We start from the raw sequence: 16,571 nt of genomic DNA on the forward strand, positions 1-16,571 counted from the left end.
CTGGGATACAGAATCCTTGACTGCACTTCCACTAGTGGGCTGGATATGTGAGCATCACAGGGTACACCAGAAGTTCAGAACAACTACTGATGATAACTAATATTTATTCAGCACTTACTCCGTACAGGCATTGGGTTATGTGTTTATGTGAAATACCGCATGTAATCTTCACAACCATCACAAAGCAGTTACTATTTGCATCTCCATTTTAAGAGATTAAGTAACTTGCCCAGGTCACAAAACTATTACGTGGTAGAGCTGGGATTTCACTCTGCCCGCTGGACCTTCCATCCTATCCTCGTAAACACTGTCCTAGTGAGGAGGAGGGCAAAGAGATTAGAAAGAGGGAGTGTTCTTTAAATGGCTACAATGGCTTTGAGTCATTACTGCTTGATGAGGCCTATAGATGGGTCTAGTGATAATACAAGAACCTGAAAGTGGGGGTGAGGGGGTGGGCAGGGAGTCGAGGATGACGAACAGCTGTGATGAGTTGATGAACAGCTGTGATGAGTGCCCTCTTGCTGGATGAAAGCTTTTCAAGAGCAAAAGTGTGGTCTCTGTAGCCCCAGTGCCTAGCATGGTGATAGGCACATAGGAGGTGCTCAATAAAGGTCTGCTGAATGAATGCAAGAAAGAATTTTTTTGGCCATCAGAGCCATTTACATGGAACTCTCCCATAGGGCCCTAATAAATACCTGATTGCCTGCTGGTGATATTTTTTATTATGATAAAATATAGATAGCATAAAATTGACAATTTTAACCTTTTTTTTCCAGAAGAAAGTAACCTGGTCTTTTAATGTTATCTTCAGAGCTGTCATAGGGCATCATACAATATCCGAACTGGAGAGTGGAATTTTGAAATTTGGTATTGCTCATGGTTGCAGTCCAATCAGAAACCTCGTATATATGCCCCTGCATTGCTCTCTGTGCTGTAGTGGGATTGAAGATGGACAGAAGTGGAAGGGGCTACATCAGTCTGGTGCTGAGCTAGGTGAGAGTGAGCAACTTTAAAGTGTAAATGAAGAGCATCATTCATGAAGGTGACTGATGTCACAGCTCCGGTACTTGGGATCACAGCCTGCAGTAAAGTGGCGGTGATACTGTAACCCCCTTAAAGGGGCTGTGCCGTTTTAACCATTTTAAAGAGTACGGTTCAGTGGTATTGTGTATATTTACATTATTGTGCATGCTGACGATTTTTAAATGATACACAGATTAACGAAGCAATAATCCCTTTCCTTTCTAAACTAGTCTATATTAGTGTTGGTCAGGATGGCATAGGTTATGCTTCAGTGACAAAAAACTCCAAAATCTCAGTAGCTTGAAAACAATAAAGGTTGATTTTTAGCTCACGCTACATGTCCATTGCAGGTCAGCTGGGAACCAGGCTGATGGGAGAGACGCTATCTGGAGTATTGCTGGTTGCTACGGCACAGAGAAAAAAGTGGCATATCTTGTACTGGCTCTTAAAATATCTGTTCACACGTAATTGGTCAAAGCAGGTCCCATAACCACCCCTAACTTAAAGAGGTTGCGGAAGTACAGTCTTATCACGTGTCTGGAAAGAAAGAAGCAGAGTATTTGTGAAGAGCCCTGTGAAAGCTACAAGTCTCTTTCAGTTACAAATGGCAAATCATATTTGAATCGGCCAGAGCAGTAAGGGGAATTTGCTGACTTACCTGAGTCTAGGGGGCGTTTGGCTTCAGACACAGTTGGATCTAGATACTCAGAGTCGTCTTCAGTGATCCAGCTCCCTTTTGTTTGGGCTTCATTCTCAACTAGTGTCTCCCTAGTCATGATAAAAATAGCAACCAGCAGTTTCTTATTATCCACCAACTCTGAAAGGAAGAGTCTCTTCCCATTATTTCCTACAAAACTCCCTGGACTGATTTTCTGGTCCTCCATGCTCTGGGGCCCCCTCCAGTCTTGTGGATCCTAGGGGCGTAGGAGGGAGAGAGGAGGGGGGAAGAGGAGAGAGGCTGATGGTGGGGGGCAGACCCTCCAGGACTGGAGGATCTGGGGTGGCATGGAGGGTATCTCCCCTACCCACTTGGCCCCAGGAAGCCTGTTGGGCTTCCAGGTCTGGTCCCCTCCCTGCCTTCTGGGGCCCCCTCTGTCTATATGGCTACTAGGGGCATAGGAGGGAGGGGAGGGGAAGAAAAAGAGATGCCAATGGGGAGGGGCCCTCTGGGATCAGGGGATCGGAGGGAACGTGCCTAGCATTTCCCCCACATATTCAGGCCCAGTGAGCCTGCTGGGGTCCTGGACCTGGTCCTCCGACCTCCAAGGCCAGAGGCACTCCTGGGCCCCTCCTGCTGAGTTAAGCCTAAGCCCCACCCTCTAGCCAAGGCCTTTTCCAGCTTCTTTTTTTTTTTTTGTCTCCTCTTTTTTACTACTGTGGTTCTGTTTCACCTTCTGGTTGCTGTTTCATCTATATTTTTACTTTTTTACTCTTTCTAACATATCTGTTAATTTTCTAACCTTATTTTATTTTTTACTCTTTGTTACAGTTCTGCTCCTTTTATTCTTTTCTGTTTTTTCTGCCCCACACGGCTTGTGAGACTTTGGTTCACAAGCCCACGGTCGGGCCAGAGCTCATGCGCTGGGAGCTCCAGGTCCAAACCACTGGACTAACAGAGAGCCTCAGACCCCAGGGAATATTCATCAGAGTGCGGTCTCCAGGAGGACCTCATCTTGGCACCAAGACCCAGCTCTACCCAACAGCCTACAAATTCCAGTGCTGGAAGCCTCAGGCCAAACAACCAGTAAGACAGGAACACAGCAAAAAAATATGTCACAGATAAACAAAAAATACCAAATAAATAAAGAGGAAAAAGGCAACCTATCTGAAAAAGAATTCAGAGTAATGATAGTAAAGATGATCCAGAATCTCGGAAATAGAATGGAGGAACAGATTGAGAAAATACAAGAAACGTTTAACAAAGATCTAGAACTAATGAACAAACAAACAGATAAACAACACAATAACTGAAATGAAAAACACACTAGAAGTAATCAATAACAGAATAACTGAGGCAGAAGAACGAATAAGTGAGCTGGAAGAAAGAATGGTGGAAATAACTGCCAAGGAGCAGAATAAGAAAAAAGAATGAAAAGAATTGAAGACAATCTAAGAGACCTCTGGGACAACACTAAACATGCCAACATTTGAATTATAGGGGTCCCAGAAGAAAGAGAAAGAAAGGGTCTGAGAAAATATTTGAAGAGACTATAGTGGAAAACTTCCCTAACATGGGAAAAGAAATAGGCACCCAAGTCCAGGAAGCACAGAGAATCCCATACAGGATAAACCCTAGAAGAAACACACCAAGACACATATTAATCAAACTAACAAAAACTAAATTCAAAGAAAAAGTATGAAAAGCAAAGGGAAAAGCAAAAATAACATACAAAGGAATCCCCATAAGTTTATCAGCTGATTTTTCAGCAGAAACTCTGCAGGCCAGAAAGGAGTGGCAGGATATACTTAAAATGATGAAAGAAAAACACCTACAACCAAGATTACTCTACCCAGCAAGGATCTCATTCAGATTCGATGGAGAAGTCAAAAGCTTTACAAACAAGCAAAAGCTAAGAGAATTCAGCACCACCATACAGACTTTACAACAAATGCTAAAGAAACTTCTCTAGGTGGGAAACACAAGAGAAGAAAAAGACCCACAAAAACAAACCCAAAACAAGAAAATGGTAATAGGAACATACATACTGATAATGACCTTGAATGTAAATGGATTAAATGCTCCAAACAAAAGACACAGGCTGACTGAATGAATACAAAAACAAGACCCATATATATGCTGTCTACAAGAGACCCACTTCAGACCTAGGACACATACAGACTGAAAGTGAGGGGATGGAAAAAGATATTCCATGCAAATGGAAATCAAAAGAAAACTAGAGTAGCAATATTCATATCAGATAAAATAAACTTTAAAATAAAGACTGTTACAAGAGATAAGGAAGGACAATACATAATGATCAAGGGATCAATCCAAGAAGAAGATATAACAATAATAAATATTTATGCACCCAACATAGGAGCACCTCAATACATAAGGCAATGCTAACAACAATGAAAGGGGAAATTGACAGTAACACAATAATAGTAAGGGAATTTAACACCCCACTTACACCAATGGACAGATCATCCAAACAGAAAATAAATAAGGAAACACAAGCTTTAAATGACACAATAGACCAGATAGATTTAGTTGATATTTATAGGACATTCCATCCAAAAGTGGCAGAATACACTCTCTTCTCAAGTGCACACGGAACATTCTCCAGGATAGATCACATCTTGGGTCACAAATCAAGCCTTGGAAAATTTAAGAAAATTGAAATCATATCAAGCATCTTTTCTGACCACAACACTGAGATTGGAAATCAATTACAGGAAAAAAACTGTAAAAAGCACAAATACATGGAGACCAAACAGTGTGCTACTAAATAACCAAGAGATCACTGAGGAAATCAAAAAAGAAATAAAAAAATACATAGAAACAAATGACAACAAAAACACAATGACCCAAAACCTATGAGACGCAGCAAAAACAGTTCTAAGAGGGAAGTTTATAGCAATTCAATCTCACCTCAAGAAACGAAAAACCTCAAATAAACAATCTATCCTTATACCTAAAGCAACTAGAGAAAGAAGAACAAAGAAAACCCAGAGTCAGTAGAAGGAAAGAAATCATAAGGATCAGAACAAAAATAAATGAAATAGAAACAAAGAAAACAATAGCAAAGATCAATAAAACTAAAAGTTGGTTCTTTGGGAAGATAAACAAAATTGATAAACCTTTAGCCAGACTCATCAAGAAAAAATGGGAGAGGATGCAATTCAATGAAATTAGAAATGAAGAAGGAGAAATCATAACTGACACTGCAGAAATAAAATGGATGATAAGAGACTACTACAAACAACTATATGCCAATAAAATGGACAACCATGAAGAAATGGACAAATTCTTGGAAAGTTGCAATTTTCCAAACTGAACCAGGAAGAATTAGAAAATATAAACAGACCTATCACAAGTAATGAAATTGAAACCGTAAGTAAAAATCTTCCAACAAACAAAAGTCCAGGACCAGATGGCTTCACAGGAGAATTCTATCAAACATTTAGAGAAGAGCTAACACTGATCCTTCTCAAACTCCTCCAAAAAATTGCAGAGGGAGAAACACTCCCAGATTCATTCTACGAAGCCACCATCACCCTGACACCAAAACCAAACAAAGATAATCACACACAAAAAAGAAAATTACAGACCAATATCACTGATGAACATAGATGCAAAAATCCTGAACAAAATACTAGCAAACAGAATCCAACAGCACATTAAAAGGGTCATAAACCATGATCAAGTGGCATTTATACCAGGGATGCAAGGATTCTTCAATATATGCAAATCAATCAATGTGATACACCACAATAACAAATTAAGGAATAAAAACCATATGATCATCTCAATAGATGCAGAAAAAGCTTTTGGCAAAATTCAACACCGATTTATGATAAAAACTCTCCAGAAAATAGGCATAGAGGGAACCTACCTCAGTGTAATAAAGACCATATATGGCAAAACCACAGCAAGCATAGTACTCAATGGTGAAAAACTGAAAGCATTTCCACTAAGATCAGGAACAAGACAAGGATGTCCACTCTCACCACTCTTATTCAACATAGTTTTTGGAAGTCCCAGCCTCAGAGACCAGAGAAGAAAAAGCAATAAAAGGAATACAAATTGGAAAAGAAGAAGTAAAACTGTCACTGTTTGCCAATGACATGATACTGTACATAGAAAATCCTAAACATGCCACCAGAAAACTACTAGAGCTAATCAATGAATTTGGTAAGGTTGCAGGATACAAAGTTAATGCACAGAAATCTCTGGCATTCCTATACATCAACAGTGAAAAATCAGAAAGAGAAATTAAGGAAACACTTCCATTTACCATTGCAGCAAAAAGAATAAAATACCTAGGAATAACCCTGCCTAAGGAGGCAGAAGACTTGTACTCAGAAAACTATAAAGCACTGACGAAAGAAATCAAAGATGACATAAACAGGTAGAAAATATACCATGTTCTTGGATTGGAAGAATCAATATTGTGAAAATGACTATACTACCGAAAGCAATCTACAGATTCAGTGCAATCCCTATCAAACCACCAATGGCATTTTTCACAGAATTAGAACAAAAATTTTACAATTCATATGGAAACACAAAAGACCCCGAATAGCCAAAGCAATCTGGAGAAAGAAAAATGGAGCTGGAGGAATCAGGCTCCCTGACCTCAAACTATACTACAAAGCTACAGTAATCAAGACAGTATGGTACTGGCACAAAAACAGAAATATAGATCAATGGTACAGGATAGAAAGCCCAGAGATAAACTCATGCACGTATGGTCACCTAATTTATGACAAAGTAGGCAAGAACATACAATGGAGATAAGACAGTAAGTGGTGCTGGGAAAACTGGACAGCTACATATAAAAGAATGAAACTAGAACACTACCTAACACCATACACAAAAATAAACTCCAAATAGATTAAAGACCTAAATATAAGACTGGACACTATAAAACTCTTAGAGGAAAACATAGGAAAAACACACTTTGACATAAACCCCAGCAAGATCTTTTCTGACTCACCTTCCAGAGTAATGGAAATACAAACAAAAATAAACAAATGTGACCTAATTAAACTTAAAAGTTTTTGCAAAGCAAAGGAAGCCATAAAGAAGATGAAAAGACAACCCTCAGAATGGGAGAAAATATTTACAAATGAAGCAACAGACAAAGGATTGATCTCCAAAATATACAAACAGCTCATGGAGCTCAATATCAAAAAAACAAACACAAAAATGGGCGGAAGACCTAAATAGATATTTCACCAAAGAAGACATACAGATGGCCAAGAGACACATGAAAAGATGCTCAACATCACTAATTATTAGAGAAAAGCAAATCAAAGCTACAATGAGGTATCACCTCACACCAGTCAGAATGGCCATCATCAAAAAATCTACAAACAATAAATGTTGGAGAGGGTGTGGAGAAAAGGGAACCCTCTTGCACTGTTGGTGGGAATGTAAATTGATACAGCACTATGGAGAACTGTATGGATGTTCCTTAAAAAACTAAAAATAGAACTACCATACGACCCAGCAATCCCACTACCAGGCATATACCCTGAGAAAACCATAATTCAAAAGAACACATGTACTCCGATGTTCATTGCATCACTATTTACAATAGCCAGGACATGGAAACAACCTAAATGTCCAAAAATAGTTGAATGGATAAAGAAGATGTGGTACATATATACAATGGCATATTACTCAGCCATAAAAAGGAATGAAATTGGGTCATTTGTAGAGACGTAGATGGACCTAGAGTCTGTCATACAGAGTGAAGTAAGTCAGAAAGAGAAAAATATCATATATTAACACATACATGTGGAATCTAGAAAAATGGTACAGATGAACCTATTTGTAGGGTAGGAATAGAGACATAGATGTAGAGAACACAGTGGGGAAGGGGAGGGTGCCACAAATTGGGAGATTAGGTTTGACATAAATACACTACCATGTGTAAAATAGATAGCTAGTGGGAACCTGCTATATAGCACAGGGAACTCAGCTTGGTGTTCTGTGACGACCTAGATGGGTGGGATGCGGGGGTGGGAGGGAGGTCCATGCAGGAGGGGATATAGGTATACATACAGCTGATTCATTTCGTTGTACAGCAGAAACTAACAGAACATTGTAAAGCAATTTTACTCCAATAGAAGAACAAAAGAGTTAAAGGGGAACTAAAGGGTAGTTTCTACTTCTCCAAGACATCCACAACTTATCCAGGGAAAGAATGAGAACATTTTCTACATCATTGCCTCTGACCTTACTCTCTCTTCTGGTTTTCCTTCTTTTGATCCTGGATTATATTGTTTTTCTGTGTGTGTGTGTGTGTGTGTACGCACATGTGTGTGTGTCTACAAATACCCATGCACATCCATGTATATGATGACATGCTCGACTATATTTACATATGTTTATGTATATCTTTTGATTGTTGATCTCCCTACTACCTGTTGATCTATCCATGTTTCTAACTAAAAGGTTATTAGAACACTCAATTCTTCTAAACAGAATTATTATCATATTGGTTAAAAACCTGAGCTCTGTCAGCAGAGAGAACTGGGCTCCAATCTGCTATGCCATTTACTAACTCTTTGGCATATTTTAACTTATTCAATCTCTCTGAGACTTAATTTCCTAATCTGTGAAATGGGGATAATAATACCTACTTCCCAGGGTCACAGAAATGATTAAATGACATAGGTGAAGTGCTTAGTATAGTACATGGCACATAGAAGTAGCTATCATATACTGAGAATTCATTTTCAATAATAATAATCATGATAATATAGCAGAAAATTCGAAGCCATGAAAACCTATTCATAATATTATAGATTAAAAAGTCAGAACAGGCTTGTATCGAAGCCATGAAAACCTATTCATAATATTATAGATTAAAAAGTCAGATTGTCAAAAGAGCATTTACAACATGATCTCATTTTTATTAAAATACACACACACACACACACACACACACACACACACACACACACACACACACACACACACCTGGAAGGATATACACCAGAGTTTACCAATGACAGTGTGGGTAGAACTACAGGTGATTTTTAAAATTATATTTTACTTTGCACATATGCAGTTGGCTGTATATTATTCTGCCAATCTGTAATTCCTCTAGTTTGTACAATACATAGCAACTCTTATGGAATGATAAAAAGAAACAAAAAAAAACATGTCACTGTAAAAGAAAGAGAAACAGTGAGTGATTTTCTGGAAGATCTAGCAAAGCTTCATGACCAGATGCCATGGGATGGATAAGGTACCAGCCTATCTTGGCAGGCTTCAGTTGTCCTATTTTTTTGTTTTGTTTTGTTTTGTTTTTTGCTTGTTTTTTCACTCTCTCAGTCTGTCTTTGATGAATACAAGCACCGCTCCCAGGGAAATCCTACCACACAGACTCAAGGCTATCCTGGACATCAAAGAGCCTGGAGTAGTTTGTTGCTTATCTGGATGTGGGCACAGCTTGCCACTAAATTCTTCTCTTTACAGCTACTCTTAAGGATCTGTGATAATAGAAAGGAGCAGTGATAGAAAACATGAGGAGATCCTCCAAACCATTGGTGATTGAACCCAGGGTGTTCATCTACAGGTACTTAGTTTTTGTTTTTTGAATCAGCAAATGTACTGCTCTGACAATTCGAAAGAGCTTGTATCCCACAAGAGAGTGGCTGATGAGAGAGGAAACCAGGCTGGGGACTTTGGGCGAAGGTAAGGGTCTAATTCATACAGGAGATCAGTAATTTGAATAATTAATACGTGACTTCCCCGACTCTACACAGCCATTTGAGTTCACACAGACGAATGGCCATGACGTAATTAGGCTCTGGATGAGGAAGATTAGTATAAACTTAAATCTCTCTTCACTTCCCGTAGGTCTGGTACTCCAAACACTAGTTGTCTGGGAGTCTAGAGTGTGGGAGAAAGAAGTAGGATCATTTCATCAGCTGGTAAAAGTGTTCATCTGTGAGGCTGCTCCATGACTTTTGAAATGTTACCTTTATAATAATAAAGAAAAAGAAATAATACTTTTGATTATATTCTGTAATAGATCTAAGTAAATTGAGTACCTAAGTACAATTTACTTCTAAGTATGCTGTATATGATTTTTCCTCTTACTTTAAAACACATTACATTAATAATCTCATTTTGAGTCCTCCATTCTATATAGTGATCATCTGATGCATTTTTAAAATTTTTTATTTTTTTTTGCGGTATACGGGCCTCCCACTGTTGTGGCCTCTCCCGTTGCGGAGCACAGGCTCTGGACGCGCAGGCTCAGCGGCCATAGCTCATGGGCCCAGCCGCTCTGCGGCATGTGGGATCTTCCCAGAACAGGGCACGAACCCGCGTCCCCTGCATCGGCAGGCAGACTCTCAACGACTGCACCACCAGGGAAGCCCCATCTGATGCATTTTTTAACCTATATTACATGCTGAACGTTTTTTCCCTTTTTTGTAGTTGTTTTTTCTTTTTTATCTTTTGTTTTTCTGTTTTTAAATTTATTTTTTCTTTTTTTCTCTTTTTCCATGCTGAACATTTTTGCATTATGTTGTAAAATAATTTTTATGAAACTGAGAAAATTTCCATTGTTTTCTGTAAAGATTGAGCTGCCACTGCCACAAAAAGCATCATTATGCTTGATTAAATATTGGACACATACTATTTTATCCTCTAATTTAAAAAATTATTTTCCATTATGGTTTATTACAGGATATTGAATATAGTTCCCTGTGCTATAGAGTAGGATCTGGTTGTTTATCCATTCTATACATAATAGTTTGCATCTGCTAATCCCAAACTCCCAATCCAACCCTCCTCCATCCCCCTTTCCCTTGGCAACCACAAGTCCATTCTCTATGTCTGTGAGTCTGTTTATTTTGTAGATAAGTTCATTTGTGTCATATTTTAGATTCCACATATAAGTGATATCCTATGGTATTTGTCTTTCTCTTTCTGATTTATGTCGCTTCATACGATAATCTGTAGGTCCATCCATGTAGCTGCAATAGCATTAATTCATTCTTTTTTATGGCTGAGTAGTATTTCATTGTATATATGTACCACATCTTCTTTATCCATTCATCTGTTGATGGACATTTAAGTTGTTTCCATGTCTTGGCTATTGTAAATAGTGCTGCTATGATCATAAGGGTGCATGTATCTTTTTTTTTTTTAATTTTATTTATTTATTTATGGCTGTGTTGGCTCTTCGTTTCTGTGTGAGGGCTTTCTCTAGTTGCGGCGAGCGGAGATGATGGCCATTCTGACTGGTGTGAGGTGATACCTCATTGTAGTTTTGATTTGCATTTTTCTAATAATTAGCGATGTTGAGCTTCTTTTCATGTGCCTATTTGCCATCTGGACACATACTCTTTTATAAGAGCGTCATACATAATATAAGAACATCATTTGTTTCTGTTGAATACTCTTTTTGCTTTGCCGTTTATTCAATCTTTTAAAAATTAATTGTAGTAGTTACACATGTAATATTTTTTGTGTGCAAGTGGTGTTTCATTTTAGTCAAGAACCTAAGTGATTCCAGAAACAAATACCTTAATTGGCCAAAACTGATCATGAGGCTTGCTTTAAAATTTTGTCACAGCGGTAACAAAATACTGCTTTTGGACCTAGGATATAAAAACATATAACAGCTATTTCTACAATTTCTTTCTCCATCTAAAATAATTTTGCTGTAAAATTAAATACTAAATTTAATTCTGCCATATTCATACAATGGAAAATTGTACTCATTAATTTGAATTGGATTGCATCTTGCTAGAAACATATTTACACTGTCAGAAAGACGTGACAGCCATTTTTCAGGATCACTGTCCAATAAGCACAGTAAAGCTCCAGAGGTTTTTCGTTTTCACATTCAATTTCAGCTTTTATAAATGCAATTTTCTTCATATGCTATCGGACAGGCCAGAATTGCATTTGGCTCCCTGAGTCATAATTTTGTCATGAATAATTCTTTTTGTTGCTGTTATCATTTTAATCAATAATTAAGCCTTTATTTAATGGAGAATATGAAGTTGCAGGGATTTCATCTAATCTTTCCAAAATGTGAGTTGGAAATTATTTTGTTCATTGTTATTTGATAAGTAATGAAATCTTTATTAGGTAAAAAATTTGTAAAATCCTGTCTGTCTCTTTATGTGGGTCATGCTCAGCAGAAACCTGCTCACTTTCATTGTTTCTAGTTTTTATAAATTTAAGCACTGATTTTTTTCCTTATTGAAGTGTAGTCGACTTACAATGTGTTAATTTCTGCTGTACAGCAAAGTGACTCAGTTACACATACATATATGTATGTGTATATATATATATTCTTTTTTATATTCTTTTCCATTATGGTTTATCACAGGATATTGAATATAGCTCCCTGTGCTATACAGTAGGACATGTTGTTTATCCATTCTATATATAATAGTTTGCATCTGCTAACCTCAAACTCCCAATTAGTTCCTCTCCCACCCTCTCTTCCCCTTGGCAACCACAAGTCTGTTCTCTATGTAAGCGGACTGCTTTCTATCAATACTTCCTTTTCCTTCATCTTTTTTCTTCACTGAGCTTCACTTTTGTATTTTCTATCTCTATGATGATCTTGTACTCATTTTCAAAATTATTTAAATAAAGCTGAAATGTATATCTAAATTTTGGAAAAATTTACATCTTATTCAAATGCTAATGAAAATTAATCATTTTAGCATTCAATGTGTGTCTAGTTGCCACTGTATTTGTCCACCTAGCTGCCAATTCATATAATGTTTCCTTAATGTTGCATCTAAACTTGCATATATACAAATTTAAGAGTGATATGAATTATTTAGTGTTACAAAATATCCCTTAGCTTTTACTTGCAACTCTTGCAAATACCAGAACCATGCACCACCGGGAAATGATAACCTTGTTATGCAGGAATCTGTTGCATTCAAGCTAGCTGAGAGGAAGGATTTGACAAGTTAATTGATTTGTCTTTTTTTCTTAAATTCTTCCTCCTCCTTGCGCTCGGAGGCAATGTCTAGCTCTATGTTAGCGGTAGCACCACTGACAAATCTTCATGGCATTTGGTCTCAGTCCCTTTGTATTTCAAGGACATAGGGTTAGAAATGTAAGGAAGCCATTTCTTGGGACCTGAGCAGTGTGAGTCATGAGAACAAATGTTTAGGGTTTATGGATTGTGCTGTGGTAGCACTGACTGCCAAACCCCAAATGATGGGCACTCTTACATTCCTTAATACGCTTATCTGTTGTGTAAAGCTCAAGGCTTGGGCCCCTTTTGCCTGGATTAAGGGCTGTGGTGGCCACTTTGGATGTTGTCTTTGGAATAGTGAGAATCCATGGAGACTGGAAAACCTGGCAGATCAGCAACTAGGAGAAAGGAGACCCGCTAGGTGAGATTTGGGAGAGGGGGCAGAGGCAGATGACCATGAGGCTAAATGAGGCTTAAGCTTCCAAGCCCTTTATTTGCACAGACTGCTCCAAGACCCATACCTAATTTTCTGTTCTTTTTCTTAAAGGTGGCCCCCAGTCCATAAAACTTTTAAAGTGGAATACCAGGACTCAAGACAGGCAGGGAACTTCAGGACTGCTCCTCCTTCTGGCAGCATCCTGGAGTACTCAACAGGGACTAGAGGCATCTGAGCTGGAAGCAAAGCCTGGTCCAACCCAGTCAGGTTTCACAGTAATAAAAGAAACCCCAGCAGCAAGATTCATCCAAATCCCTAGAACGGCACTGATCAATAGAAGTATAATGCAAGTCACAGGTGTAACTTTAAATTTTCTAGTGGCTACATTTAAACAAGTAAAAATAATCAGGTGAAAGGAATCCTAATGGTATATTTTATTTAACCCAATGTATCAAAAATGTTAATGAAGTTCCTAAAATCTGGTGTGTATTTTACACTGGCAGCACATCTTAATTCAGACCTCCCACATTTCAACTACGTGTTCAGTAGCTACGTGTGGCTATGGCTACCATGTTGGACAGCACGGCTCTAGATAAGCCCTCTGTCTCTACCTTCTAGTCAGTGTTGGCTGGGGCACTGTATTCGTTTCTTATTGCTGCTGTAACAAGTCACCCCAAATTGAGTGGCATAAGACAACACAGATTTATTTTCTTATAGTTCTGGAGATCAGAAGTCCAAAATGGGTATTACTGGGCTAAGATATTGGTCAGGTTGCCTTCTTTCTGGAGACACTGTTACCTCGCCTCTTTCAGCTTCTAGAGGCTGTCCACATTCCTTGGCTCATAGCCCCACATCACTCCAACTTCTGCTTCCATAGTCACATCTCCTTCTCTGGCTCTAACCCTCCTGCATCCCTCTTATAAGGACCGTTGTGATTATGTTGTGCCCACACAAATAATCCAGGATAATCTTCCCATCTCAAGATCCTTCACTTAATGACATCTGCCAAGTCCCCTTTGCCCTGCAAGGTAGCATATTCCCATGTTCTGGGGATTAAGATGTGGACATCCCTGGGAGGTACTTAGGAGAGGCTGAGGCTTCAAGGAAAAGATGCTAGGGCCTCTAGACAAAGTAGGGTCAAGATAAAAAGGAATGGCTCCATTTTTTTTTTTTTAAATGGGCTGAAGATCTTTATTATTTTTTAGTTGAAGTATAGTTGATTTACAATATTATATGGGGCTGAAGATATTAACATCATCAAAGAAGATATACAGAAGGCAAATAAGCATATGAAAAGATGCTCCACATCACATGGTATCAGGGAAATGCAAATTGAAACAAGATCTACTATACAGCTATTAGAATGGCCAAAATCCAGAACACTGAACACACCAAATGCTGGTGAGGATGTGAAGCAACAGGAACTCTCATTCATTGCTGGTGGGAACACAAAATGGTACAGTCACTTTGGAAGACTGTGTGGTAGCTTCTTACAAAACTAAACATACTCTTACCATACAATCCAGCAATCGTATTCCTCGGTATTTACCCAAAGGAGCTGAAAACTGATCTCCACACGAAAACCTGCACACAGATGTTTACAGCAGCTTTAATCATAATTGTCAAAACTTGGAAGCAACCAAGATGTCCTGCAGTAGGCAAATGGATAAATTAATTTTGGTCCATCCAGACAATGGAATATTATTCAGCACTAAAAAGAAATGAGCTATCAAGACATAAAAACACATGGAACAATCTTAAATGCATATTACTTAGTACAAGAAGCCAATCTAAAAAGGCTGCATACTGTATGATTCTAACTATATACCGTTCTGGAAAAGGCAAACCTATGGAGACCATAAAAAGATCAGTGGTAGCTGGGATGGGGGTGGGAACAGATGATTATGGAGAGCACAGAGGATTTTTAGAGCAGTGAAAATACTCTGTAGGATATTATAAAAATGGATATATGCCATTATACATTTGTCCAAACCCTTATAATGTACAACACCAATGGGGAACCCTAAAGTAAACAATGGACTTTGGGTGATTATGATAGGTCAATATACGTTCATCCTTGGTAAAAAATGTACCATTCTGGTGAATAACGTTGATAATTGGAAAGGCTATTCATGTATGGGGGTAAGGAGTATATGGGAAACCTCTATATCTCTGCGATTTTGTGGTAAATCTAAAACTGCTCTAAAAAAATAAAGTCTTAAAAACAAAACAAAACACTTGATTGACAGAAGTCTACACAGTGAGTTGGGTATTTAATTTTGATAAAACTGGTCTTCATTAGGAGTAAATGTCTCCAAGGAACTATAGTTTGAAGGAGGCAGCATGAATTCCAGAGTTCAATGATGCAAAGAATTAACTGGACTGTAAATCCAGTGGAGACTTAACCATGCTGCTCTTTTTATTAGGATTGCTGTGGTTTACAAAGTTCTATTGGTTTTGAGTGATCTATCCCTAACCCAATCCCCCACCCCCTGCCACGCTTAAGACCTGTTATTTGTGTCGCGTACTTCTGTAGAATGCAGTTTTTCAGGAATGCATAAGGTTACTAGAGTAGAAGCACCTCTGTTATTTGTATATAACAAAGTATTTTTAGGGCTGAATACACCGGGACAGACGAGGGCATCTACTGATAACATAGCTCAGCTTTTAGACTTAAAAACCCTTAAAAAAAGAACGCGGAACTAGGGAATCACAGTACCCCACATATGGAAAAAGTGCTTCTGGTATAGCGTATCACAGCTTACAGCGAGTGAGGACCGAGAATCAAAACTCCGCTTCAGGGATGAGAAAACTATAACCTAGAAGTTATTTTCTACTTCGCGTCTTGCCTCCCTAGTAAAGTGTTACAACAAGCCTTCTTGTATAGGCCAATGTTCATTATGCCAAATAACTGGCCATCTTAACAGTTTCTGCATCACGTTACAGCCAAGTCAACAAGGAGGCTTTGTCCTTCCCCAATGCAGTTCCAGTTTTATTCTGTGGTTCCACAGCAACCTCAGCAACTGCACATCATGTAGTACTGTAGTATTTACAGAAAAAAAAAATCCAGGTAAAGGTAGATTCTCACTGCTCAGACAGCTGTTGTTCAAGGGTTAACTACAATCACCTTTCTCAATCCTCATAACTGACACCCCCAGTTCCGCCACGGTTGCCATCACCGTCCTCCTCTCCTTGGGTAGCAGCCCCCTGTGTCTTCTGGCTCCATTTTGTCCAGAGAAAGAACAAGAATGAGCTGAAATTCTAAGGGAGGAAACCTAGGGGAAGCTGAAGATGTTGAATCTTTGGGGGAGCCTGGCCCAGGGTCATCCCAACCAGCAGGCTCTCTACTTTTACTGCCATTTGGGAATCTTGTCACACTTATCAGTCCTAGAATAGAGCTTCTTCTCCAAGGATCATATCCATTCCACACCACCCCATCCCTCACTATTGGCTACACACACACACACACA

Source organism: Neophocaena asiaeorientalis, unplaced genomic scaffold, assembly GCF_003031525.2.
Source record: "Neophocaena asiaeorientalis asiaeorientalis breed wild unplaced genomic scaffold, Neophocaena_asiaeorientalis_V1.1 scaffold327, whole genome shotgun sequence".
Lineage (NCBI taxonomy): Eukaryota > Metazoa > Chordata > Mammalia > Artiodactyla > Phocoenidae > Neophocaena > Neophocaena asiaeorientalis.